The sequence below is a fragment of the Giraffa tippelskirchi genome, chromosome 11 (assembly GCF_054371585.1).
Source record: "Giraffa tippelskirchi isolate mGirTip1 chromosome 11, T2T-mGirTip1v1.2.pri, whole genome shotgun sequence".
NCBI classification, from domain to species: domain Eukaryota; kingdom Metazoa; phylum Chordata; class Mammalia; order Artiodactyla; family Giraffidae; genus Giraffa; species Giraffa tippelskirchi.
The window spans coordinates 138,195,785-138,222,891 of record NC_137285.1 but is presented as its reverse complement, the minus strand read 5'-3'; the positions used below and the strand labels follow the sequence as shown (position 1 = coordinate 138,222,891).

Here is a 27,107-nt window from a genome sequence, read left to right as displayed (position 1 = left end):
TCGCGTTTCACTCTACTCTCTCCTACCCCCACGCTTCCTCATTAATAGTGTAGTAGAAATATTTTCTTGCACTTGTTAAGAGGGATACAAGCTTTTCGAGTTCTTCAGCATACATCCTCCTCCTCCTTCTATTCTTCTATTTCTTTTTCTATTTGTTTCTCTCAGTTTCAGTAGCTCATTAAGTATTATTTCTTCTACCACCTAAAGGCCACTAGAAGTCATCCTTTCATCCCCATCACCACTGTCATGATACAAGTTCTCCTAGTGTTGAATTGATGCGTATTTCCCAAATAGTCTCTCACTGTAACCCAATTCATCTCCTACCCTGGAGCTAGAACAAACTTTTTCAAATGACAAAATCAGTTTTGCCACCCTCACTCCTTACAAGTCTTTAGGTCTATATGGTAAAAATCTGAAGACAACATAATATAAAATTGACCATGATATAATCCTGACCCATTTTCCAAAGCTTATGTGTTTGTGAACTTCAAACATGTTAAAGTATTTGCAGTTCTTCAAAATCACACTGTTTTTCTGCCTCCAGACATTTGCAAATCTGCTCTCTAAGCATGGAATTCCAGTGCTTCTCTCAACTACTCTAGGCCTAGGTGGTGAACACCTTCCACATCAAATCTCATCTAAAACGTAAATCGGTTTCTAAATTTTCTTGTATCAGTCAGCTTAGGCTATGTATTCCATGAGTAACAAATGACCCCCAAGTCACTGAGGCTTATAACAAAACTTTATACATACACATATATATGTGTATATAATATTTTATTGAAGTATAGTTGATCTACAATGTTAACTTCTGCTGTACAGCAAGGTATTTAATTATATATATATATATATTATATATATAAATACACATTCTCTTCTTTGCCATTACAATTTATTATGAAAGTGAATGTGTCTTGTCCAACTCTTTGCAACCCCATGGACTGCAGACTGCCAGGCTCCTCTGTCCATGGAATTCTCCAGGCAAGAATACTGGAGTGGATTGCCATTTCCTTCTCCAGGGATCTTCCCAACCCACGGATTGAACCTGAGTCTCCCACATTGCAGGCAGATTCTTTACCATCTTAGCCACAAGGGAAGCCCTGATTTATCATAGGATACCAAATATAGTTCCCTGTGCTATACAGTAGGACCTTGTTGTTTATCCATTCCATATGTAATAGCTTACATTTGCTAACCAACCTCCCACTCCATCTCTTCTCCAACTCCCTCCCCCTTGGCAACCACAAGTCTGCTCTCTGTGAGTCTGTTTGGTAGATAGGTTCATTTGTGTCCTATTGTAGATACCACATAAAAGTGATATCATATGGCATGTCTTCCTCCTTCTGACTTACATCACTGAGTATGATAATCTCTGATTGTATATACATTGCTGAAAATGGCATTATTTTGTTCTTTTCTATGGCTGAGTTAGTGTTCCATTGTATACTACATCTTCTTTATCCATCCATCTGTCAGTGGACATTTAGGTTGTTTCTATGTCTTGGCTACTGTGAATAGTACTGCTATGAACACAGGAGCACATGTATCTTTTTGAATTAAGAGTTTTGTTGGGATGTATATCCAGGAGTGGGATTGCTAGATCATATAATAATTCTATTTTTAGTTTTCTAAAGAGCCTAAACAGTGTTTTCCACAGTGACTGCACCAATTTACATTCCCACTAACAGTGTAGGAGAGTTCCCTTTTCTCTACATCCTATCCAGCCTTTGTCATTTGTAGACTTTTTAATGATGGCCATTGTGACTGGTGTGAGGTTCACTGTATTTTTGAATTGCATTTCTCTAATAATTAGCAACGCTGAGCATCTTTCTATGTCCCTGTTAGCCATTTATTTTCTTCTTTAGAGAAATACCTATTTAGGTCTTCTACCTTTTTTTAGATTGGGTTTTTGTTTTTTTGTTGTTGAGTTGTATGAGCTGTTTATTTTGGAAATTAAGGTCTTATTGGCCACATCTTTTACAAATATTTTCTCCCATTCGGTAGTTTGTCTTTTCGGCTTGTTTGTTTATAGTTTTCTTTGCTATGGAAAAAATTGTAAGTTTGATTAGGTCTCACCTTTTTTGTTGTTTGTTTTTTATTTGTTTTTTACTTCTATTGACTTGGGAGACTGACCTAAAAAGATATTGGTACAATTTATGTCAGAGAATGTTTTGCCTATGATCTCCTCTAGGAGTTTTATGGTGTCATGTCTTTGGTTTAAGTCTTTAAGCCATTTTGAGTTTATTTTTGTGTATGGTGAGAAGATGTGTTCTAACTTCATTGATTTACATGCAGCTGTCCAACTTTCCTAGCACCACTTGCTGAAGATACTGTCTTTTCCAGTATATACTCCTATCTCCCTTGTCAAAGATAATTGACTGTAGATGTGTGGGTCTATCTCTGAGCTTTTTATTCTATTCCATTGATCCATTATGTCTGTGTTTGTGCCAATACCATGCTGTTTTGATTACTGTAGCCTGGAAGTATTATCTGAAGTCTGGGAGGGTTATGCCTCCTGCTTTGTCCTTTTTCTTCAGAATTGCTTTGAAAATTTTGGGTCTTTTATGAATCCATATAAATTTTAGGATTATTCTAGTTCTGTGAAAAAAATGTCATGGGTAATTTGATAGGGATTACATTAAATTTGTAGATTGCTTTGGTAGTAGGGCCATTTTAACACATTATTGACCAAGGGGATTTTTTGCAGAAAGTAATGTCTGTGGCGGGTGATTTGTTATGTAAGTGAATATTGAAACATCTCTAGTTAATGTTTGGGTAACAAAAGACATATTAATACATCTCTGGTCAAAAGTTATTCTTCCAATCCAAGAACATGGGCTGTCTTTCCATTTCTTTGAATCATCTTCAGTTTCCTTTGTTAATGATTAATAGTTCTGGGCATGTAAGTCTTTCACCTTCTTGGAATAAAATATTCTCAAGTATTTTATTTTTGAGGGTTGTGATTTTGAAAGGTATTTTTTACATACCCCTTTTCTGATATTTCATTGTTAGTGTAAAGAAATACAATTGATTTCATTATGATAATCTTTTATCCTGCTACCTTGTTGAATTTATCAGCTCTAGCAGTTTTTCTGTAGAGTCTTTAGAGTTTTCTGCATATAGAATCATGTCATCTGCATATAATGACAATTTTACCTTTTCCCTTCCAATTTGAAAATCTTTTATTTCTTGTTTGATCCCTAGGTCTTTCAATACTGTTTTGAATAGAAGAGATGAGAGTGGACATCCTTGTCTTTTTCCAGATTTTAGTGGGAAGGCTTTCGGCCTTTCACCACTGAATATTATATTGGCTGTGGGTTTGTCATAAATAGCTTTTTTTATGTTGTTTCCTCCATACTCACTTTGGTAAGAGTCTATATCACGAGTGAATGTTGAATTTTGTCAAATAACTTTTCTGCATTTATACAGATGATCAGTTGGTTTTTGTCTTTTCTTTTGTTATGTGGTATATCACATTTGTGTATGTTGAACCATTCTTGTGAACTTGGTGATGGAGTATGTCTCATTTTTCATTTCCTATTTTGTTTATTTGAATTCTCTCTCCTCTTCTTGGTGAGGCCAGAGATTTATCGATCTTGTTTACCCTTTCAAAGAATCAGCTCTTGTTTTTATTGCTCTTACTGATTTTTTTTCTATTGTTTTTTAATCTATTTTATTTACTCTGTAGTATTTATTATTTCATTTCTTCTGCTGATTTGGGGTTTTGTTTATTCTTCTTTTTCTAATTCTTTTAAGTTGTAGGTTAGGTTGTTTGAGATTTCTCTTATTTTTTTGAGGATGACAGTTATTGTTATGAACTTCCCTCTAAGAAGCTCTTTTGCTGAATGCCATATATTTTTGTATGGTTGTGTTTTCACTGTCATTTGTCTGAAGGTAATATTTAATTTCTTCTTTTATTTCATCATTGATCTATTTTATTTTTAGTAGCATGTTGTTTCATCTCTATGTAATAGGTTTTTTCTCTTTTCTTTTTCTGTGGTTGATGTCTAGTTTCATGCCATTGTCAAGAAAGATTATGTATGTGTGTGTGTGTGTGTGTGTGCGTGTGTGTGTGTATCATAGTAACTACAACATGGTTACAGAATTTACCTATCAGGTTTTCTCAAGGTTATGTATTATAGAATCCCCCTCATAGATAATACCAGATAAAAGCTCCTATATATTTTCAAAAGGAATAATGGTCCAAAACTAGTTTGTAAAAATATTTTCTTTTCATTGAAAATTCAAAATTTCATTTCTGTGCTGTTAAAGCATAACTCCACAAACCGTTTTTGTGTCTAGGTGCTTATTTCATTCTCTAGGTAACATTAGCGAGAGAGAGAGAGAGAATTTCTCTCTCTCAGTGTCTCTTTCTTCTCCCACCTCTCATCTGTGCTCTTGGTGGTAGCCCTGGAAAGGAACTTTGACCTATTGGTACCATATTTTGTGTATTACATTTACGAAATGATTTACTAAACTTCTATATGTTAGACATTTATTCTAGGTGTTAGGAATAACAGTTGAAAAAAAAGCTACCTGATACATGAACTATAAAATCTAATAGAAGGGAGGTTGATTTTTTAAAAAAAGTAAAATATAAGGTTTTTTAGATAGTTTACTGGTGAAGTACAATAAAAAAAATACGGAAAGGGATAGAGTGATATGGCAAGAGGACTGGAGATTTAAATATGTTGAGGAACTGCTTCACTGATTTAAAGATCTATGAGCAGTCCTGAAGGAGTTAAGAGTTAAAGCCCTGAGATTATATGGGGTTTAAAAACATTTCAAGTCAAGAGAACAGCAGATGCAGCAGCGCTGAGGTATGAACCTATTTGCCCCTTTGAGGAGCACTGGGGATTTCAGTGTGACGAACATGGACTGATCAAGGAGTGTGGAACAAGAAGTCAAGAGGTAACACAGGGCCAGGTCACGTTGGGCTCAGAAACTGTGTAAGGGCTTTAGTGTATTCAGTTAGTGACATATAAGACTTTATTCAGTAAACGATACAAGAAACCAGAGAGGATTTTAAGTGTAGAGATGAAGCAAACACATTCTACAATTACCATTCTGGCTGCTGGGTTGACCAGAGAAGAGAAATAGCAGAATCAGGACAGTTAGTCAGGGTTATTGCTTTAGTGTGGCTGAGATTTAAAAAAAAAAAAAAAAAAATCTTAGTAGTGGAGAAAATAAGAGAGATATTGTGATTGTGGATACTGGAAGTAGACCCATGGGGCTTGCTTTCAGAGTAAATTTAGTGTATTTAGATATTTCAAATACCACTTCAAAGATGTTGGTATGAGTTAACTAGATAGCACTAGCATTTACTGAGACAGGTGGGGGATCAAAAGTGTAGTTTTGAACATGTTAAGTATGAGAGGGAAGGAAATGGAGCCATCAATTCAGAATTTAATTTTTCAAATCTAGAGTTTAATTTAGGTGCTCAAATTGAAAACATTGATTTCAGAAATGAAAGCAAACAGATGTTCTTTAAAGCGATGGACTGTATAAGATGGAGCGCCAAGCACATAAAATCATGATGAGAATCAGGACGTGGAGGCTGAAGGCAGGGTCAATGAGGTGGAAGGAAAGAAGGGGATTAAAGCAGCCCTGAAGGAGGCTTGTGAAGGTGAAGAAGGTTGTGAAGAAGGTTTGTCAAGGAGAAAGAGAGAGTGATCAACTGTGTCAAATACTGCTGATAGACCTGGCAACTGGTCATCAGATTCAGTAACTGAGAAGTTCACTGGTGATATTGATAAGAGCTGTTTCAATGGAAGAGCAGGGGCAAAAGCCAGGTTTAAGCAAGCTCAAGAAAGAGAGGATAGGAGTTGGGAGACAATAATGACATTCAACTCTGTTATTTTGTTCTTAATGAGCACAGAGAAGTGGAGTGGTAGCTAGAATGCAATGTATAGGTAGGGTACTTTTTCAAACTTTTGTTTCAGGACTTATAAAAGAACATTTCACTAGCAGAAGTCAGAGCTTATGTAGAAACTGTACTGTTTGCCAGTTGAAAGAGAAAATTGATCATATAAGGAACAATTTTATTATTGGATCTATGACCTTGAATAGCTGAAAAAGGAAAAAACTATTCCAGAGATTGTCTCTAGGAATAAAGAGAGCCCATTTCTGGGAATGAGGGAAAGGTAAGAATTGGGGTTATAGATGCAGGGAAGTACATAGGTATGAAAATGGGAGCAGAAAAATGGCTTTTTATTTATTTATTTTGGTAAAGTACAAATGAAAATCATAAGTTTAGAAGGAGGTGGATAGAGGAAATTTTGGAGTTTTGAGGACAGGAGAAAATATAATTATCTAGTATAACAGAGGTCTCAGTGAAGCAGAGAAATGTAACAGAATTACGTGGCTACACCCTAAGGGACAATTTCTGGTTATTGTCATAAATTTAGAATGAAACTTGTCAGCACATTTTCTGAGTTTTTCGTCTGTAACAATTAGTTGCTTTATTGATGCAATGATCAGGTACATATAAGTAAGGATTTTCATTAGAGTTTGAATTTTAAATATAATGAAAAGTGAAACAAATAACACTATGATGATGATGGTAGAGCATGGATATAAACTGGTTTAAAAATAAGAATGTTATGGAAGGAAAAGTGCAAAGTAGATAGCTGTAATAAATTGTAAATCCAGGTTCAGCTAAAGGAATGTTGGAATTAGGGTTCTTGAAGGAGTGCAATGGGAAAGAAAGGAAAGTGTAGTCTGAGATGTGTTGTTTGAAATTGGGATTGAGATTGTAGACCAACTGAAGTTGTCAATGATAAGCCCAGTTGATAGCCACAGAAATGAAGAGGTAAGATTGGGGCTGCGCCAATAATCAGAAGAAAGAAAATTAAAGACTAGGAAGCCATGGTATTGGAAGGATCATCTACATGGATATTGAAATCACCTGAATTAACACTGGAATAGTATTGGAGAGAGTGACTGTTAGCCTGAAATGAAAAGTCTCTAAAGAATGAAGCTGAGTAATGCAGAGGTCTAAAGGTGACTGCAGTGAGTTAAGGCAGTTGTTAGAAATCTGAGAACATAAGATTATAAGATTAAAAACTAGTGAAAACAGCAGTGAAGATCCAAAGGACAGGTACTCTTAATTCCAGGAATAAGGAGTTTTGCAGACTGATGGTCACATCTTAAAGGGAGCTGAGAACAGTATCCTTAGGAGAGAGAATCCCACGAGAGAAAGGAGGAAACAGATAAGAGCTTGATGATACAAAGGATTTTTGTTGTGGGGAATAACAAGAATTGTGTGGAACAATATGAAATTCTGGGGATGAGGGATGACATTGGTATCTTAGACTGATATAGACAGGGATGAAGGGTAGGATGGAATTTGTCCTATACATCAGGGCAGATGGTGGTGATGAGGCTGTAAGTGCCAGGACAAAAAGGTGAGCCAATCCATGAATACACAGGATTTCTGGAGCTCTTAAAACCATAAGACATGAACTTTACATACTAGTACATGTATGTAATGAATTTATTTCTCTGGGTTATCTGTAGATCAATAGTTAATTGCATTTTTAGTGTTTTCTTTTCTTTCATCTTTCAAAAAATATATTTCAATTTGGCAGCCTGGCACTAAGATTTTTATGCCTGACTCTAGAACCTTTTTTCCTCTCATACTCATGTTTCCACTTATAAAAATGTATTTCATCATTTCATCATTTCATTACATCAAGACCACATTTGAGAATACAAAAGACAACAATAACTGGTTAGTAGCTACAAAAAATTTTTTGTTTGTAAAAAAGTTTGTTTTTTTTTTTAAAAAAAAATAAGTGGAGTATGGTGGTTTAAAGTGTACGCTTGAAGTAAAGACAGGCCTGATGTGAATCCAGGCTGGGACATACACCATCTCTGTGACATCGGATGATCTTCCTGCAGTTCTCTAATCTGTAAAACTGGGACATGGAATGCTGAATGAGGCAATGATTATAAAGCACAGAGACTGTGCTTGGTACATATTAAGCATTGTAACTATCTTATAATAAATCAGTTCAGTCGCTCAGTCATGTCCAACTCTTTGCGACCCCATGGACTGCAGCATGCCAGGCTTCCCTGTCCATCACCAATTCCTGGAGCTTACTCAAACTCATGTCCATCATGTTGGCGATGCCATCCAACCATCTCATCCTCTGTCATCCCCTTCTCCTGCCTTCAATTTTTCCCAGCATCAGGGTTTTTTCCAAAGAGTCAGTTCTTCGCATCAGGTGGCCAAAGTATTGAAGTTTCAGCTTCAGCATCAGTCTTTCCAATGAATATTCAGGACTGATCTCCTTTAGGATGGACTGGTTGGAACCGCTTGCAGTCCAAGGGACTCTCAAGCATCTTCTCCAAGACCACAGTTCAAAAGCATCAATTCTTTGGCGCTCAGCTTTCTTTATAGTCCAGCTCTCACATCCATACATGACTACTGGAAAAACCATAGCCTTGACTAGACAGATCTTTGTTGGTAAAGTAATGAGAGGGTAACAGGCAGGAAGGCCAGGGGTCTCCAAACGGAGAAAATAGGCTGCAAGTGTCAGACATTTTTTCTCTCTCTTAAGCGGCAGGAGGAAACACACTGGTGAGATATATATATATATATATATATATATATATATACACTTTTTTTCCCCCCTTCTCTATACAAATTTAAAAAGAGGTTTCTCTTAAAATACTGTGTTGCCATAATGCCACCTGGTTCCACCTGAACTTAACTTTTCTCAAACCTTGAGCTAACCAATGCATTTTTCTTATGAAAGTGTTTGTCTTAAGCTATGTTAATGTACTATGCTTTTACCCTAGACTCGATCTTCAAGTAGGTTCTGCCTAAAAGCTCAGATTTAGGCTCAGAACTGACTTGACAGACCAGTATGTTATACATTGTTCTCTTAATCTATGTAAATGAAACTATTTGTATGGTAATCTGCCTTTCTTCAAGATTCTAGTCAATAGTATTATGGCCCCGGGTGACTCACCTGGTGCCAAGATTATCTCAAAATGCATCTTGTGGGTGAGGGGCCTGGTGACATTCTCTGAGTTTTGAGACATTTCCTTTCTTTAATTAACAGACTGCTAGTAGCTATAAAACATCCAGCTAAAGACTAGCAGGCGGGGATTCTTCCTGCCCCCTTCTGGTGTCTATGTCAGAAGCTTTCTCTATCTCTTTTATACTTTAATAAAACTTCATTACACAAAAGCTCTGAGTGACCAAGCCTCGTATCGGGACCCGGATTGAATTCTCCTCCTCTGGAGGCCAAGAATCCTGGCGTCTTTCGTGGTTCAGCAACAACCTTTCAGTAATGTCTCTGCTTTTTAATATGCTGTCTAGGTTGGTCATAGCTTTTTTCCAAGGAGCAAGTGTCTTTTAATTTCATGGCTTGTAAGTATGTGTGTGTGTGTGTGTGTGTACAAATACTTATAATATATAAGTACAGCTAAATTTTAGTGTTCTTTTTACCATGATCACTAATTGTATAGTATTTTGAACAATGATGAACTAATAAAATCAAATTTTCCTTAAAAACTGAAAGCTGTCAAACACTGCCATTAATTTAGTACACCTGTATGAAGGGTATATTTCCCAAAACTTCAAGAGTATAAGTCACCACAAGATCAAGAGTCTTGTTCTGTTTGTATAATGTGACACAATTTTGTGAACAAAATTAAAATTTTGTCTTTAGAACAGTGACCTTCCCTTAGTAGGCGTGTAAATATATTTAAAACTTAATTGAAATGTATTTCTTTCAATATCATAAACTTTATCTAGAAAAGATCATTATGGTTGAATTTCTGAGTACAAATGTAAAATAGAATGACTTGGGAAATAAAAGTGAAGGAAGAGAAATTCTACCAATCAAATGAAAAAACTTCCTAGTGTTTATAGGCATATTTTCTGTAAAATACATTTAAAGTAACAAAAAAACATAGTTTTAACTTGCATATTTCCTCTTTTAGAGTTTTAAAGCTCTCTCAAATTCTTTCTTAACTTCCAGTCACATTGCCAATTTGGTAGCCGCCTACACTATTGTCCCTTTAGATATGCTGGTGTCACAAGATATATTTTATTAAATGCCACAAAGGTATGGTGTTCTGTGAAATGATGATAATTAGCTGGGTTTCAAAGACAGGTAGAAACCTTCCACATGAAAATGATCCTCACCTCATTGAATATGCTTTTTAATTAATGTTGCATTAACTGGCTGACAATAACTCCTAGGCGAATGAACAGACCTGAATGTAATTCAGCTTTTATTAAGTGGCCTGCATCCCTATTACATCTCTAGCCCATCTCCCTTCCACGTAGGTGAGGGTAGGAACGGCAGAGGGAAAAAGAACAGAAAGCCAGTTACCTCCATCATCCACCCCTCATTTCCCTCCAACAGCGCTTGCTTTAATTAACAGAGTTAAAGTCGTGGAATCAAAGTCAGCTTATTGGATTTTTAAAGCACAGCATCCAGAGACTGATTGTTCATTATAATGGCACTTATTAAACTCTCTTAACTACTTCACTTTTGGTAGCAAAGACTCAGCAGAAGACTAAATCAGGCGCAGCCCCAGTGAGCCAGGGAGAGCTCTTCACATCAGATGGAAAATCAGGCCAGGAAATGAACCTGATAAGACTTTGCCTGTAAATTTCTATTAAGATACTTCAGTTTTTTTCATTATGTTGTTTTAAAGCAGAAAGTCTCCTTATTTTTCACTTTACTAATTCAGATTTGTTTGGGAATAATTATTGTAACCTGTAGTATAGATAACAGAGGGTCTTGTGTTTGAAGCACTGCACTGTTATCAAATATTTTAACAGTTAGAATTAAAGTTTACTCAAGTATATGGAACCAGTTGCATTGTTTTTCCTCAAAAACATGTTTTATATTCTGGTACAGACCTTCATTTTCTGATTCTTCATTCTCTGTTTTTTCTTTGGGGAAAGGATTGCTCAAAGTTTCAAATATACTTACAGGTAATTACAGAGTTCCACATCATTTTGCCTATCATATGTTGGTAATATGATTGCACTACTAATTATGAAATTCAAAATTATACTTTCTGAAATTTTTTCTAGAGTTTGGAACATACTCTATTTTTTAAATATTGCTATGAAAACTGACCTACCATTTGATTAGATGAATTTTGGTAGTTTTCACTAATGAGGATCTTAATATAAAAAGATGTAGAATAGTATATCTTATTTTAAGCCTCTTTGGAATCAATAAATGAAGCTTTCATTTATTCATTTTCACAAACTAAGTCATTGATTGCATTCTTGAGAATATGGCTTTATATTTATGATGGATCTTGTTTCTGAAAAACCTTTAAATTATGAAATAAGAGTTTACATAAACTTTGTTTAAAAGAAAATTATGCATGTGAAATAACTCAAATGATGTTAGAAGACATAACAAATCAGACAAAAGTTCCAATCTAGTATTTACCTGGATACCCAATGTTCTGTTCCATATCCATTTCTTCATAAGTCAATCAGTATTCACTGGATTTAGTCATGAGCCATTTTTATATCCTTTCCATTTAAATGTTAAGAATAAGCTGAGTAGAAGAAAGCTCTGGAATCATGTGAAATGGAGAGGGTGGTTGTAAGACCTGCGTGCAGAAGGTGGGAAGCTTAGGTCAGAATTAGCACACACATATGACTTACTCTAGAGCAAAAATATCAACTGGAGAGAACTCCTAGGTATCTTACTGCTGACATTCATATGAAATTTTTATAAATTTTGATACAAAATATATCTCAAATTGAGACAGTTCTGTCCACTGCCACCACTTTAGCCTAAGCCATCATCATCTCTAGTCTGGACTACTGCTCCAAATCCAGATAGTATAAACTAAGTGAAATAAGAATTGCAGTTGTTTGTTGTAAGCCACTCTCTTCTCCAAACACAAAAACAGATAAATGATTAATAAAATACAAAATGAATGTAAAAGATACTGTTGTTTGGTCACTAAGTCACGTCCAACTCTCATGATCCCATGGACTGCAGCCCACCAGGCTCCTCTGTCCATGGGATTTCCCAGGCAAGAATACTGGAGTGGGTTGCCATTTCCTTCTCCAGGGATCGTCTCTGACCCAGGGATCCAATCTGCATCTCCTGCTTTGGTGGGCAGATTCTTTACCAGCTGAGCCACAAGGGAAGCCCAAGAATACTGGAGTGGGTAGCCTATCCCTTCTCCAGAAGATCTTCCCGACCCAGGAATCAAGCTGGGGTCTCCTGCATTGCAGGCGGATTCTTTATCAACTGAGCTATGAGGGAAGTTGGTAAAAAATATAGATGGGGACAAAAATGATCCAAAAAATTTGTATGCATCTAAAGGCAAAAGAAACACCAAGTATGAGTGAAGCTTAAGCCCTGTACATACTGGCCTCTGCCTTCAGAATCAGGTGGAGGAAACTAGGAGTTCAGTCCATGGGACAACAGAAACTATGTAATCCATGTGAGATTGTCAGCAGAGGTAAGCTCAGTGTTTGAAACCAGAGGCAGTAACAGAACTCTCACTTGCATTAGAGCCACAGATGCTGATGCAGGCCACTTTCCAGATCTACAGATGGCTTAGAGTGGCATGCTGGGATTCCTATTGCAGCCACTAGAAATATGAATCCAAAGTAAGGCAAAGTAAGATACGTAAGAAGTCAGAAATTATGTGAAATGAAAATGAATTTAATGTTATAGTTAAAAAATAAAGTATATAAGCATGAATCTTTTAAAAAATATGTGAACTACTTTCTGTCAATATGAGTTACATTTAGGAATACAAGTGAAGTTACCAATGTGAACCGGATAAAGATATTTCCAAACAACTATAGCAGACATCACACTTAATGGTAAAATACTACCTTCCTCCAAACATTAGTAACAGACAAGTGTGTTTGCAATCCACATTCCAACATTAATTTCAGCTATAGCAACAATATAAGACAAAAGAAAACAACAAAATAAAAGCCATAAGGATTGGAAAGAAAGCCTGAAACTTCTACCAGTAGAGATGACATGAATGCATACAGAGAAAAATAAAATAAAAGCAAAATATCTAGAGAAAACCTATCGGAACCAGCAAATTAATTCAGCAAGCTTACTGAATATAAGGTCAATATGCAAATATGCATTTTGTTACCATATACTAGCTATAAGTAATTAGATCAGTCTAAATTATGGGACAACTGAAATATCACAGGTAGTATCAAATTCCTAGGAAAATATTAGTTAAAAAGACTAAATATGTTAAGGATGCCAGTTTCCCTGAATTGATTAATAGAATCAAAGCAATTTTAATTATGGCCATGCTTTATGTGGAAATTGTTAACCTGATTCTAAACCTTACATGAAAATGCAAAGGTCCATAAATAGTCACAGTAATACTGAAGTAAAGAACAAATTTGGAGAACATGCATAACCAGATAACAATACATATTATTATAAATTAAAAAATTAAAGTAGTGAGATGTTAATGCAAAAATAGACAAATGAAGTAAATTAGAGATCCCAGAAACAGACCTATTTATCTATAAATCTGAAAGATTATGTACCTATAATGGAATATTCATCAATGGAAATATATGAACAACTATACATAAGATATTGATCAAAAGAAGCAATACATAAAAATATATCAAGTATGACACTTTACATAATGTATGACAAAAGTTTTGGTTTTTTTTTTAATCATGTAGGGGTATATAAAGAGATTTTAAATGTATACTTTTTTTTTTCAAAAACAGGGATATAATTAGTACAACAGCCAGTGGTTACCTCTATAAAGATAGAGGGTTGTGATAAGAAGTATAATGTCTTGAAAAGGACACAAAAATTATTGAAGGGAAAGATAAAACTTCTTTGCTTTAAAACTAATTTTTCTATTAACAGTAAAATGGCAGTGGGGCAAAGCATTAAGATGCTTATAACTGAAAATAATTTGTTTCCAAAAATATAAATTACTTCCATGAATCAATTACAAAAATATAGACAATCCAGTTAAAAGTCAAAGGACTTGAACAGGAATTGGATAAAATAGGATTTGCAGATGGCTTTAAAATACAGCAAAAGTGTCTCAGTGTCATTAGTCAGTGAAAGGAAATTAAATCCAGGATGAGATTAATACACATATGGAACAGTTTGACTAAAAAAAAAAACTCTGTCCATATTAAGTGTTGGTAAGAATGTAGTCAACTGGAATTCTCATACATTCCAGATAGGCATGTAAACTGAAACCACTGCTTTGGAATAAGACTATCATTTTCCACTAACATTGAACATAAACCTTATGATCCAGCAGTTCCACTGCTCAATGAATACACTTCAGACATGTGACATATATACCAAAAACCATGGAGACTAATATTTATACTACTATTAATTGTAATAGCATCAGACAAGAAACAATGTTAATATCTTTTAAGTAACAGAACAGTAAATTGCAAATATAGAACATGGTACAGCAAGAACAATGAATCAGCTATAGCTACATGCAACGTCAAAGATGAATCTTATACAAGTAATGATGAACAAAAGAAAACATGAAAGCATACATATCAACATTCATGAATTAAAAGGCAAAATCTCATTATAGTATTTAAAGATAAATGCTTAGGTAACAAATAAAAATGCAATAAAATGATTAAATCAAGATAGCACTTACCTTTGGAGAAAATGGATAGAGAATGGAAGAGATACTGATTGTACAGGGATGGGAGGACATCAAAGGAAACTTTGCTCAATATTCTGTAATAATCTAAATGGGAAAATTATTTGAAGAAGAGATATTCAGGATATGTATAACTGAATCACTTTGCTGTACATCTGGAACTAACACAACATTGTTAATCAACTATACTCAAATATAAGGACAGTGAAGCCCGGTCCACTGCAGTCCCTGTGATTGCAAACAACTGGATATAACTTAGTGACTGAACAACAATACTCAAATATAAAATAAATTTAAATAGCTCATCTCCTCATTGCTGTTTCTTATCCTTGGTGTTGTTTATACAGGTATTATGATAAGTCATTAAGTTCTTCATTTTATGTAATTCCATAAATATATTTGTGCTCTGCTTAGCTGCTCAGTCGAATCTGACTCTGTGACACCATGGACTGTAGCCTGCCAGGATCCTCTGTCCATGGGGATTTCTCCAGGCAAGAATACTGGAGTGGGTTGCCATGCCCTTCTCCAGGGCAACTTCCAACTCAGGGATCGAACCCACGTATCCCCCTTTTCAGGTGGATTCTTTACCATCTGAGTACGATACTATGTTTCAAAGTAAAAAATATTAAGTTTCAGTATCCCTTTCTGGAAAGAGCTAATTGGAACAGCGTGCCTGCATGCTAAGTTGCTTCAGTCATTGCTTCAGTGTCCGACTCTCTGCGACCCCATAGACTGTAGCCTGCTAGGCTCCTCTGTCCATGGGATTCTCCAGGCAAGAATACTGGAAGGGTGCCATGCCCTCCCTCCAGGAGATCTTCCCGACCCAAGGATTGAACCACATCTCCTGAGGCTCCTGCATTGCAGGCAGATTCTTGACTGCTGAGCCACCAGGGATTGGGAACAGACCAAGCCCCATAGTCACACTCTAGTGGCCAAAATGAGGGGTGAGATTTTCTAACTCTTGCTGACACAATGGCAGTTTCTTATTACAAAGGGTCTTTATATGCTATGCCATTGGTAATGAAATGGATCACAGTCAAAAATATCAATTTTTAAAATATAATAGACAAAAATAGTATACAACTTAATTGAATTTGTTCCATGAACATTTTTAATTTTTTGTATATATTTGTGTATATATAGATGTATCTGCTTAGTAACAAGGGAATATATATTTTTCAACACAGCATGGGGAAAGTTTTTGATAAACACTGCTCATATTGGATGAGGAGAGAACTACCAATTGAACTACCTGTTAGGCTCACCTTCCTTTTGGGTTCTTTACCACTAGTGCCACCTGGGAAGCCTTTCTTTTGGTTAGTACCTTTTAATTAATTTTCTTGAGACGTAGACACTACAAACCATTTGTCTTCCTGGCAATAAATTTTATAAGAAATACATATCATTGAAGTTCTTCCTTTTGGAAATATTTTGGTAAGATGTTAGAAGTGAAATATAAAATACTACTGGGGGGAAGAACGTGAAACATGGAGGATGTTCGCTTATTAATAATTATCCTTTCTGTAACTGTCTAAGCTTATAAATCTTAAAATCATATGAATGGGAGTAGACAATTTTAACATGTAAAAATGGGCAAGATTTAACGATGAAGTAGATATAGCTTATAGCAGTGTTTGTGGCAGTTATTTTCAAATCAGCAAAAGCATACAAGCTTGAAAATAATGAGTTAACAAGTTATCAAAAACTATCACTTCCAACATGAATTGTGGGCTAAAGGTTCACTGAGTTTTGAAACATGCTACATGAAATTGAATTCTGGAGTTGGGTTTTGGGTGGGGTGGGGGAGGAGAATCAGAGGCAACTTATATCCCTAGTAGTGATGATTTTTGGAGTTACATGATGGCTTATAAAATTACAGAACATGTAAAATCTGTTTAGTGCTTTTGGATATCTGGAAATCATGACAGTAACTGGAAGGAAACACAGATGAAGCTAGAAACTATTCTTTACCTGATACTTACTCAAATAAAAGACAACTGAGCAAAAGCTTCTCTTTTACTCAATATGCTCATTTATTTTTTAATTTTTTAAAAATTTATTTGGTTGCATTGGGTTCTTAGTGGTAGCATGTGGGATCTAGCACCCTGACAAGGGATCGAACCCAGGCTCCTTGCATTGGGAGCTTAGCCTCAGGACCACGAGAGAAGTGCTCATTAAATATTCATTGAAATAGTTAATTATTTTCCTTAGAGCCTGAGCTAGGTCCACTTTTAAACAAACTAGACTCCCCACTTCTTATATTTATAGGGAGAGTTATCTCCTATGCCAGGTCCACATGAGAATGTTGCCAGAAATGACACAGTCACGTTCAAGAGCCCATCAGGAAGCAGAAGGAAGTGGAGCCTTTCCAGAATTTTCATTATGGTAGTCAATCACTCACAAATGAATGCCCAAAGTGACTGTGTTTAACAGCATGGATTAAAGACCAGGCTGCATGGTTTGTGAGCTCTATATACTTGCACAAAGCACTGCCTAAACTCACTGAGCCCAAACCTTACAAATTCGATACCTACCAATAAAAAATAATACAAATGACCATTTCTTATTAAACTCTACAAAACTCCGGAGAGGATCATGCTTTATTTTTCCTTCCTTTTAAAAAATGTGCTAAATAGGAGCATTGTACCCAAAATATTTACTCAGTTGTTCATAATTACAAACACTTTCATACATATTGTAGCTTTAGATTTATTCTCAAATAATGCTGGCTAGAAAGACAACCATATCTTATATATAGTGTATGGAAGAAGAGACAAGGAATTTTGAAAGTGTAAAAAGATCTCAATAAAAAGCTTGGCCATGTACAAAAGAGCAGATTGAGAATATGTGTCCACCCTTGTTAAATCCTTATAAAATGAAAAGTAAGAAAGATAACAGATAATGAGTTAGTCTATAGTAGTATAAAGAATGAGAGAGAGGGGACCTTCAGCAGTCAAAAGATTTCAAGTTATTTCTCGAAGAAATAAGGTATATACTGGAGGAATTATATAGCCTAAAACACAAAGGAGAACTTTTTTAATGGACCTGAGAGCCATTCATTCTGGTAATAGAAAAATGAGTCTCTAAATGCAAAGCTATCAATTTTGCAAAGAAGAAATGGTAATTGGGTGGAAATCAAAAAGAGTAATTGAATAATATATATATATATTTTTTTTTTTTTTTTTACAGGATAGCTGCTTAAATAACACTCCTACCTCTTCTAGAAGTTTGAGTTGGCCTCAGAATGTTTATCCTCAGGCCAAAACATGAGAAATAATCCCTAAAGAAATGGAGAACTAAACTTGGAGGAACTAAACTGCTGTTTGGATCTTGTCACAGAATACTGCTCTCCTTAATTATACTGTGTCATTGAGAAGTAGTCTTATTTCCAAATTCTCACTTAGATACCCTCAGGGAATTGCAACCATCACACTCAAGAGACCCATTGGACAAACAGGTATGAACCAGCAGTAAGCCCCAAGAATCACATTAAGTATGCTATCATTTTTAATAGGAACCTGATTTTATTTGAAAATAAAAATGAAATAGAAAAGGATAAAAGGTGGAAAAAAAGAGCCACTAAGCATAAAAGATCTGATCACTTGGAGACTATAAAGGTACATAAAATTTGTATGTGAAGAAAATTTAAGAGTTTGATACATTTTATGTAAATGTAAATGCTCATAGAATTCTACATCTAGAAACAAAGGAATAAATGGTGAGGGTGTACCCTCTCACTGTGAGTAACAAAAATACTAAATGAAATATACAAAATGACAAAGTTCAGTCTTTGGACATCAGGTGAAACAGAACCGGCAAGAACATAAGCAGTGGAGAATTAAGACTGCCTGAGCTTTCTACTTGAAGATAATTTCTCAATGAAGGCATAGGCAGGCTGTACCAAGCAAAGGGTGGTGGTCTTACTGAACTGAGACAAAGCCCAAAGTTCAGGATGGATAGAAGGCTAGAATTTGAAGATCAGGGTAGCAGAGGAAATGGAGATAACATAGAGAAAAAACTACAAAACTCACAAGGTCATACTGAATCTTTATCTGAATATTTACTGTGCATTCACAGGGGAAAACTCTACAAGGCAAGATCGAAAAGCACAGACATAAGTTGTAATACAGTGTAGTTGGCCTTAAGATACATCTAAATCAATAGATACAGGTATACATTCAATATCTATGTTCAACATCATTGCTCAATATTTATATATAATATTGCCCTATGCTAGCTGCTTTATATATGGGTGTGTGCATATATGGATAGTTCTCTAAGCAATCTTGTAACACATTTAGAATTCCAGATTGGAATTTACTTTTCAGGACTTGATTGAATGAAGCCAACTTAATTTAATGAAGAATATTTAAAAATACAATAAATATACCATCAAATACTCAAATACCTGATGCTACAGAGAGAAAATGTTCCTCTGGTTTATGGCATATTTCATTTTTCTTCCAATTGGTTTTAGACTGTATAACCAGAGTGTTGAATATAGGTTTGGTGATCACTGAAACAGATAAATTCCAGTGGAGACTGTTTTGTATCAATGCTTTTACAACCCTTTTTTCCCTTCCTATTTCATAGTTGGGCATTTCGCCTTGAGCCATATTACAGCCATCAGTGGTTTCCACGAGGCTCTTAATGTTATAGTCACATAAGAATGAGAAATCAAGCAGAAGAGTGGGAAGCAGGAACACAGAAGCTGTTATTTAACTCTTCCATTGTTCAATTTCAAGAGCATTTTCTGAGTAAATAACATGTTGTCTTTTGCTTCCATTACTGAACACTTGAGAGTGACTGATGACTTAACAAGCTGCTTTGTGTTCAGCAGCCCACTGAGTGAAATGCACTGTGTTCTGCAGTGATTGGTCTAGAGGTGTAGAATTCATCTAACTTGACAATGGTTGGTGACCAGTCATCCTATAAGTTTTCTCCATAGCATTTCTTGTCTAACTTCTTGTCTCTAAACTGCTTTATATCTTGTTTGCCCGTGCACAGTCAGCCATTCTGAATCAGTCGCCTAAGGCAGCTGGAACAAAGAACCACTAACTGGGAGTGCTAAAAACAGAAGTTAATATCTTACAGTTCTGGAGGCTACAAGTTGAGAACAAGGTATCATTGGGGCTGTGTTTTCTCTGAAGGGTCTAGGGTGGAAGCTGGCCCATGTTTTCTCTTAGGTTCTGATGTTGCTTGGCTTCTAGATGCATCACTCTAGTCTCTGCCTCCGTTATCACATGAGCATCCTCTCCCTGTGTTCTCTTTGTGTCTCTTCTCTTCTAAGAGCACCAGTCATATTGGGTGAAAAGCCCACCATAATGTACATGAAATATCATTAGCAACAACCCTATTTCCAAATAAGCTCACGTTCTGAGGTAGTAGGAGTTAGAACTCTAAGATATCTTTTGACGTGTCATACAATTTAGCCCACAAAACATGCCCAGGAGGAACATAGCTGAGAACCTCCAACCAAGACACTTGAATTATTAAAACATTTTCTATCATGTAATAAACTAAGAGGCTGTCAATTGTAGCAAACCTAGTATATTCATGTTCAGCATTTCCCATAGAATCAGCCTCAAACTTGTCAAATGGATAGATGCTAACTAAATAAATAAAGACTTTGGTTTCAAGAGGGAAGAAAAGAACTCTTTGCTTGTGTGTCATGTGAACACTTTTTTATTTGGAGCATGATTAACATTTAAATCATAGAGAAGGAAATGGCAATCCACTCCACTTCTTTTGCCTGGAAAATCCCATGGACGGAGGAGCGTGGTAGGCTACAGTCCACGGGGTCGCGGAGAGTCGGACACGACTGAGCAACTTCACTCACTCACTAACATTTAAATAATTCAGTTTACTCTATTTTAATCAGCAAAATATCCATATCATTCCTGCAAAAATATCCATTCATATCCAGCAAAAATACCTCTTTTGGGATGAGACACCTCATTTCAGAAAGACATTGAAAAGGTAGATTTATCATAAAAGGTTTACTATATCAGTCCTCATCCTTTTCAAGTTTTATTGCTAAGCAATTTGTTTTCTTGACATGCCCACAGAAGAAGCTATAATATGTCACCCAGGCACCCAACCATTTACATAGCGAGATTATTAAAATAAACCTAGGATTTAGCTCATATTTAAAAAAATGGGTTCAAATTACCCTGAAGATCAATATAATCTCATGAATAGTAGATCAGTAAAATCATAGGAAAAAAGACCTACCTGCCTACTCTGGCTTGAAATTCTTGGGGCTGAGGATCCATTTATTTGGCAAATGGAAATGAAGCTAAAATGCTTTAGCTACTCAACTCTGATATTATCAAGATGGACCCAGAATTTATCCTGTGTAAAAAAAAAAAAAAATAGGCCTAGATTATCATTTGATCTATATAATATCATGTATTATAGGTTATTATTCCTGCAGTAATCTCACCTGCCTGCCTGCTTACTCTTGCCTGAAATCTCTAAGTGGAGACAAAACTGGAGACTTTTATTAACTGTTGGAGATGAGGCAGACTTCCTAATAATGTTTCGTGGACTGAAATTCACACTATGGTGTAAGTGATTTGCTTTAGATATTTTCTTGCAGCAGACTTGGGGAGAGGAAGGTGCCTTGGGTGACAAGAAGAAATATACCCCTGAGTGGGGGTAAGGAAGAAATCTCTAGTAATTATTCATACTTTCATCAAGAACCCTAGAGATAAGCAACATAAATAGCTCCTTCTTTATTCGTGTTTTGAGATTAATCTAGGGATTTGAATTATTCAGCTAATTGTACCACAGATACAGAGGTTGGGTCTGGATGCATATGGTTAAAATTGAACATTCAAAACTGGATTCATGACTTTTTTTCCCTTTAAATTAGTTTCCCTTCTAGTACTTCTTTTCAGAGAAGAGAAGTAATAGAATCATTAATCCAGTTGCACAAATCAGAAATCTAGGTGGCATCCTTAACATTGAATTCTTCCTCACCACCTACATGTAATTGACCATCAGAAGCTGTTATTCTATAAATACCTCTTGAAAGTGTGTACTCCCCTCCCTCCACTATCATAACAACCACCATCCTAGTCTAATTTACCATCATACATCAGTAACTTCCCATTCCAAGTTGTAACTACTCTGGAATCTCTCCAGTGCAATCTGTTTTTCTTACAGCATTTGTGTATTCATCCATTCATCTATTAATTTGTTCAATAAGTACATGCTAAATTATCTACGCAGGGTCAGGCACTGTTCTAGAGACTGGGAAATATCAGTGAATAAAATAAAATACCTGCTCTCATGAAGCAAAATGTTTTAGCAGCAGGAGATAAGCAATAAACAAAGATATAGGATTATGCAAAGATATAGTTATACAGACAAAGGAAAGGAATGGGAAGTGATATGAAAAAATCAGGGGAAAGATACAGAACATGTGGAGAAAAGCTTTTTTCATACAATAATCATGAAAAGTTTCTCTGATAAGGTGATTTTGAGCAGCTACCTAAAGAAATTGATGGAACAAGACTTACAGACACCTGAGGGAAGAGTTCCCGAGAGAGGAAAGAATACTTGCAAAAGCAGTGAATGTGCTTATTATGTGAAGATCAACAAGAAAGTAGTGTGCTGGAAGGGAGCTACTGGTGAGACATTAAATAATAGTGGGAATGGTGGCAGAGGATAGAAGATCAGGACTTTCTAGACCACATGACAATCATGGGAATTTATTTTGAGTGAGATGGCAATTCTTTAAAGAAATTTGAACAGAAAAGTTACTTAACATCTTTAAATTTTTTGAGGTTATTCTGGCTGCTTTGTGGCATAGACTCTGTAGAGGATATTAACAGTGAAAGAAGAGAACTAGTTATGGATCTACTCAAGTAGTCCAGAAAAAAAAAAAAATGATGATTACAAAATTAGAAAGGTCATGACTCGAGAAGCCAAGGGGAACATTTAATTTATCTCGAAGATGAAGCAGACAGGATATATATATATATATGTATATATACACACACATATATATCTTAGGGAAATATAAGGATCAGAAATAACTACCAAGTATTTGGACTCAACAACTGGAAAGAGGACACTGCCAGTCATTCAGTTGTTCTTGCTGTTTGTTTTTAGAGGTGGGGGTGGAGGAGAAGAAAAAAAAAAAAAAAAAACAAGAGATCTGTCTGTGTACATGTGAAGTTTTAAGTACCAGTGAGTCTGTCTTGAGAACTGTTCAAGTGGCTGACTGGAAGTCTGGGGTTTGGAACTGAAGATAATACATGGTCAATCTACAGATTATATCATGAGATTGCAGAGGATACCCTTGAGAAGAAATGTATAAAAAAAGAATATAGTCCTGAGGTTTGAGCCTTGGGCACTACAGTATTTGGAGATCAGGGTGATGAGAAGAAACTAGCATAGAGAACTAAGAAGAAACCACTAATGAAATAGGAGGGAAAATAAGAGTGTGGTGATCTCTGTTAGGTTGAAATGGGATCACAGTACCTTTCTGCCCAAACTACCCACTGGCTTTCAGCTTCCCATTCTCTCTCTATATGCTTTTGTAGGGCTAAATACCTACAAACTACATATCAGACTCCTCCGACCATTGGGGATTTTTCTGGATTCTTCTAAAGCACTGAAAGGAGAATACAAGGTGATAGAAAAGGGAGGTATTTTATTCTAATTATGGGGGCAGTTAAGACAGCAGCTGTAGTATTGGCAGGGAAATTGGGTACAGTGGCATATAACAGATGAATAAGTGGAAGTTTCAGGAAATTCAGTAGTAAGACAAATTTCAGTATTCTTGCTCAGTAGCAATAGTATGTTTCCAAAGAATAGCAAGGAGAGATAAGAAAACCTTCCTCAGTGATCAGTGCAAAGAAATAGAGGAAAACAACAGAATGGAAAGACTAGACATCACTTCAAGAAAATTAGAGATACCAAGGGAACATTTCATGAAAAGATGGGCTCAATAAAGGACAGAAATGGTATGGACCTAACAGAAGCAGAAGATATTAAGAGGTGGCAAGAATACACAGAAGAGCTGTATAAAAAAGATTTCAAGACCCAGATAATCATGATGGTGTGATCACTCACCTAGAGCCAGACATACTGGAATGTGAAGTCAAGTGGGCCTTAGGAAGCATCACTATGAACAAAGCTAGTGGAGGTGATGGAATTCCAGTTGAGCTATTTCTAATCCTCAAAGATGATGCTGTGAGAGTGCTGTACGCAATATGCCAGCAAATCTGGAAAACTCAGCAGTGGCCACAGGACTGGAAAAGTTCAGTTTTCATTCCAATCCCAAAGAAAGGTAATGCCAAAGAATGCTCAAACTACCTCACAATTGCACTCATCTCACACGCTAGCAAAGTAATGCTCAAAATTCTCCAAGCCAGGCTTTAGCAATATATGAACTGTGAACTTCCAGATGTTCAAGCTGGATTTAGAAAAGGCAGAGGATCCAGAGATCAAACTGCCAACATCTGCTGGATCATCGAAAAAGCAGGAGAGTTCCAGAAAAACATCTATTTCTGCTTTATTGATTATCCCATAGCCTTTGACTGTGTGGACCACAATAAACTGTGGAAAATTCCGAAAGAGATGGGAATACCAGACCACCTGACCTGCCTCTTCAGAAACCTGTATGCAGGTCAGGAAGCAACAGTTAGGACTGGACATGGAACTACAGACTGGTTCCAAATAGGAAAAGGAGTACGTCAAGGCTGTATATTGTCACCCTGCTTATTTAACTTATATGCAGAGTACATCATGAGAAATGCTGGGCTGAAGGAAGCACAAGCTGGAATCAAGATTGCTGGGAGAAATATCAATAACTTCAGATATGTAGATGACACCACCTTTATGGCAGAAAGTGAAGAAGAACTAAAGAACCTCTTCATGAAAGTGAAAGAGGAGAGTGAAAAAGTTGACTTAAAGCTCAACATTCAGAAAACTAAGATCATGGCATCCAGTCCCATCACTTCATGGCAAATAGATGGAGAAACAGTGGAAACAGTGGCTGACTTTATTTTGGGGGGCTCCAAAATCACTGCAGATGGTGATTGCAGCCATGAAATTAAAAGGCACTTACTCCTTGAAAGGAAAGTTATGGCCAACCTAGATAGCATATTTAAAAGCAGAGACATTACTTTGCCAACAAAGGTCCATCTAGTCAAGGCTATGGTTTTTCCAGGTGTCATGTATGGATGTGAGAGTTGGACTATAAAGAAAGCTGAGTGGTGAAGAACTGATGCTTTTGAACTGTGGTGGAGAAGACTCTTGAGAGTCCCTTGGACAGCAAGAAGATCCAACCAGTCCATCCTAAAGGAGATCAGTCCTGGGTGTTCATTGAAAGTACTGATGTTGAAGCTGAAACTCCAATATTTTGGCCACCTGATGGGAAGAGATGACTCATTTGAAAAGACCCTGATGCTGGGAAAGTTTGAGGGCAGGAGGAGAAGGTGATGACAGAGGATGAGATGGTTGGATGGCATCACCGACTCGATGGACATGAGTTTGGGTAAACTCCGGGAGTTGGTGATGGACAGGGAGGCCTGGCATGCCGCAGTCCATGGGGTTGCAAAGAGTCAGACGTGACTGAGCCACTGAACTGAACTGAAGTAGCATCTCCAGTGCTAATTTTTCTAAAAGTTTCCCCTCACGGTTTCATTTAACAACAATCACAGCTCCTTGGTCTTCAGTCAAATACTTCCTCCCATTTGTTACTGCAACTCCTCCTGCACCTTTCTAATCATTGCCTGTATTTGCTCCCTTCCTGCTTGAACCATATAGAGTGATTTACCCTTTCCTGACAGAACCATGACCAGTATAGGACTTGTTCTGAGATGTCTCTCAAAGGTGGAAATCTGGGGTTCAATATCAAACTTGACTGTGGCTAAACACAGTGGTCACTTCATTGCCAGTGTAAATGGAATGCTACTAGTCCATGGGTAATGGTTTATGGTATGACTTCAAGGTTGCTGCTGCTGCTGCTAAGTCACTTCAGTCATTTCCGACTCTGTGCGACCCCATAGATGGCAGCCCACCAGGCTCCCCGTCCCTGGGATTCTCCAGACAAGAACACTGGAGTGGGTTGCCATTTCCTTCTCCAATGCATGTAAGTGAAAAGTGAAAGTGAAGTCGCTCAGTCGTGTCCGACTCTCAGAGACCCCATTGACTGCAGCCTACCAGGCTCCTCTGTCCATGGGATTTTCCAGGCAAGAGTACTGGAGCGGGTTGCCATTGCCTTCTCTGACTTCAAGGTTAGGCATTTCAAAAGGACATGATTACAAAATTGGAGGTCTAGGAAATAGGTACGTAGATCATCCCGCTATAATGAGTACCACGTGAGGGTATTCACATCCAACACTAGTATTCTTCTGAAGGCACATACGGAGAAAGAGTTCAGTAATTGAGGGGAAAAGGTATCAATTCAATCTTGTGGATTATCTTTTCAGTCACCTGGGGCTTGTTCACTGAGTTTGTATACCAATTGTCCAGAGTATCAGGTGTAGAGATAATGTATAAACTTGACCTCGTCAAGGATGAGCTGGATAAGGCTTAAGTTATTTTTTAAAAATGGTTTCTTTCTCCATCAAGCTAATGTCAATTGTCAGATGACTGAAGCTTCACATAATCCTGGTTTGTTTGTTTGTTTTTGGAAGAACCCAGACTGAGGGATCAACAACCATCTGAAGCTGTGCTGGTTGCTTCAAAGGGAGGGTATGGTGAATTCCTTTCATTTCATCAGCCAGTTTCTATCACATGCAGGGTCAGACCTGACTTCATGAAGTGAAGAAATATCACACAATGATGAGGAGAACTGGGAATATTTGATGGACAAGACTAACTGTTACTGCAGTCCACTATTTGAATCAAATTTTCAGTTCATTCTCTTTCCTACATCTGTAGCATCCTTCTTCACCAGAGAAGACAGATCAAGTCCCATATAATCACTGCATCCAGCTTAACTTCCAATACCTTTGACTACTGCCCAGTAGTCTGCAACTGTGTTTGGACATGGGTCCTTTTGGTCCCAAGACCTATGAACTGAAATATAAGTCATTTGACACACACATACCCAAAATGCAATGGCAAGGCTAGGACAGGATAATCACAGTAAACAGTCCCATTCAGAAGGCAGAAGAATGTAAGTGATACACAGATTACTGGTTCGTAGCAGTTCTGAAATCTGCTGGGCAGATATTGCAAGGACATTTACCCTGGTGATAGATATGATTAAACATTCATGTTGTTAATTGAGAAAAAACTGCCCAGTGTACAATTCTTCATTGTCCTTGACTCTGCCTCTGGGAGCTCTCTATTATTCCATTGAGTTTCACATCTGAATAAATTAGAATATAAGCTTACCCTGGCCATCGAATTATTTTCTAGCCTGCTTCCTTTCCATAAAAACAGGACCAACAGTAATAGGTACCCTGCTTTTGTTTACTGTAGTT

The 27,107-nt window shown here is 36.7% G+C and overlaps 1 protein-coding gene across 1 annotated transcript in view; it reads right to left on the bottom strand.

Annotated features, from left to right (window-relative positions):
• LOC145527162 (uncharacterized) overlaps positions 1–27,107 on the bottom strand; it is a 544,757-nt gene that overhangs the window by 27,622 nt on the left and 490,028 nt on the right. Inside the window, exons 13-15 of the transcript XR_014069547.1 lie at positions 20,890–21,009; positions 14,650–14,742; positions 11,436–11,601 (exon numbers count right to left, since the gene is read on the bottom strand). The gene's annotated coding sequence lies outside the window, so the exon portion shown is untranslated. The remainder of the gene's footprint in view (positions 1–11,435; positions 11,602–14,649; positions 14,743–20,889; positions 21,010–27,107) is intronic.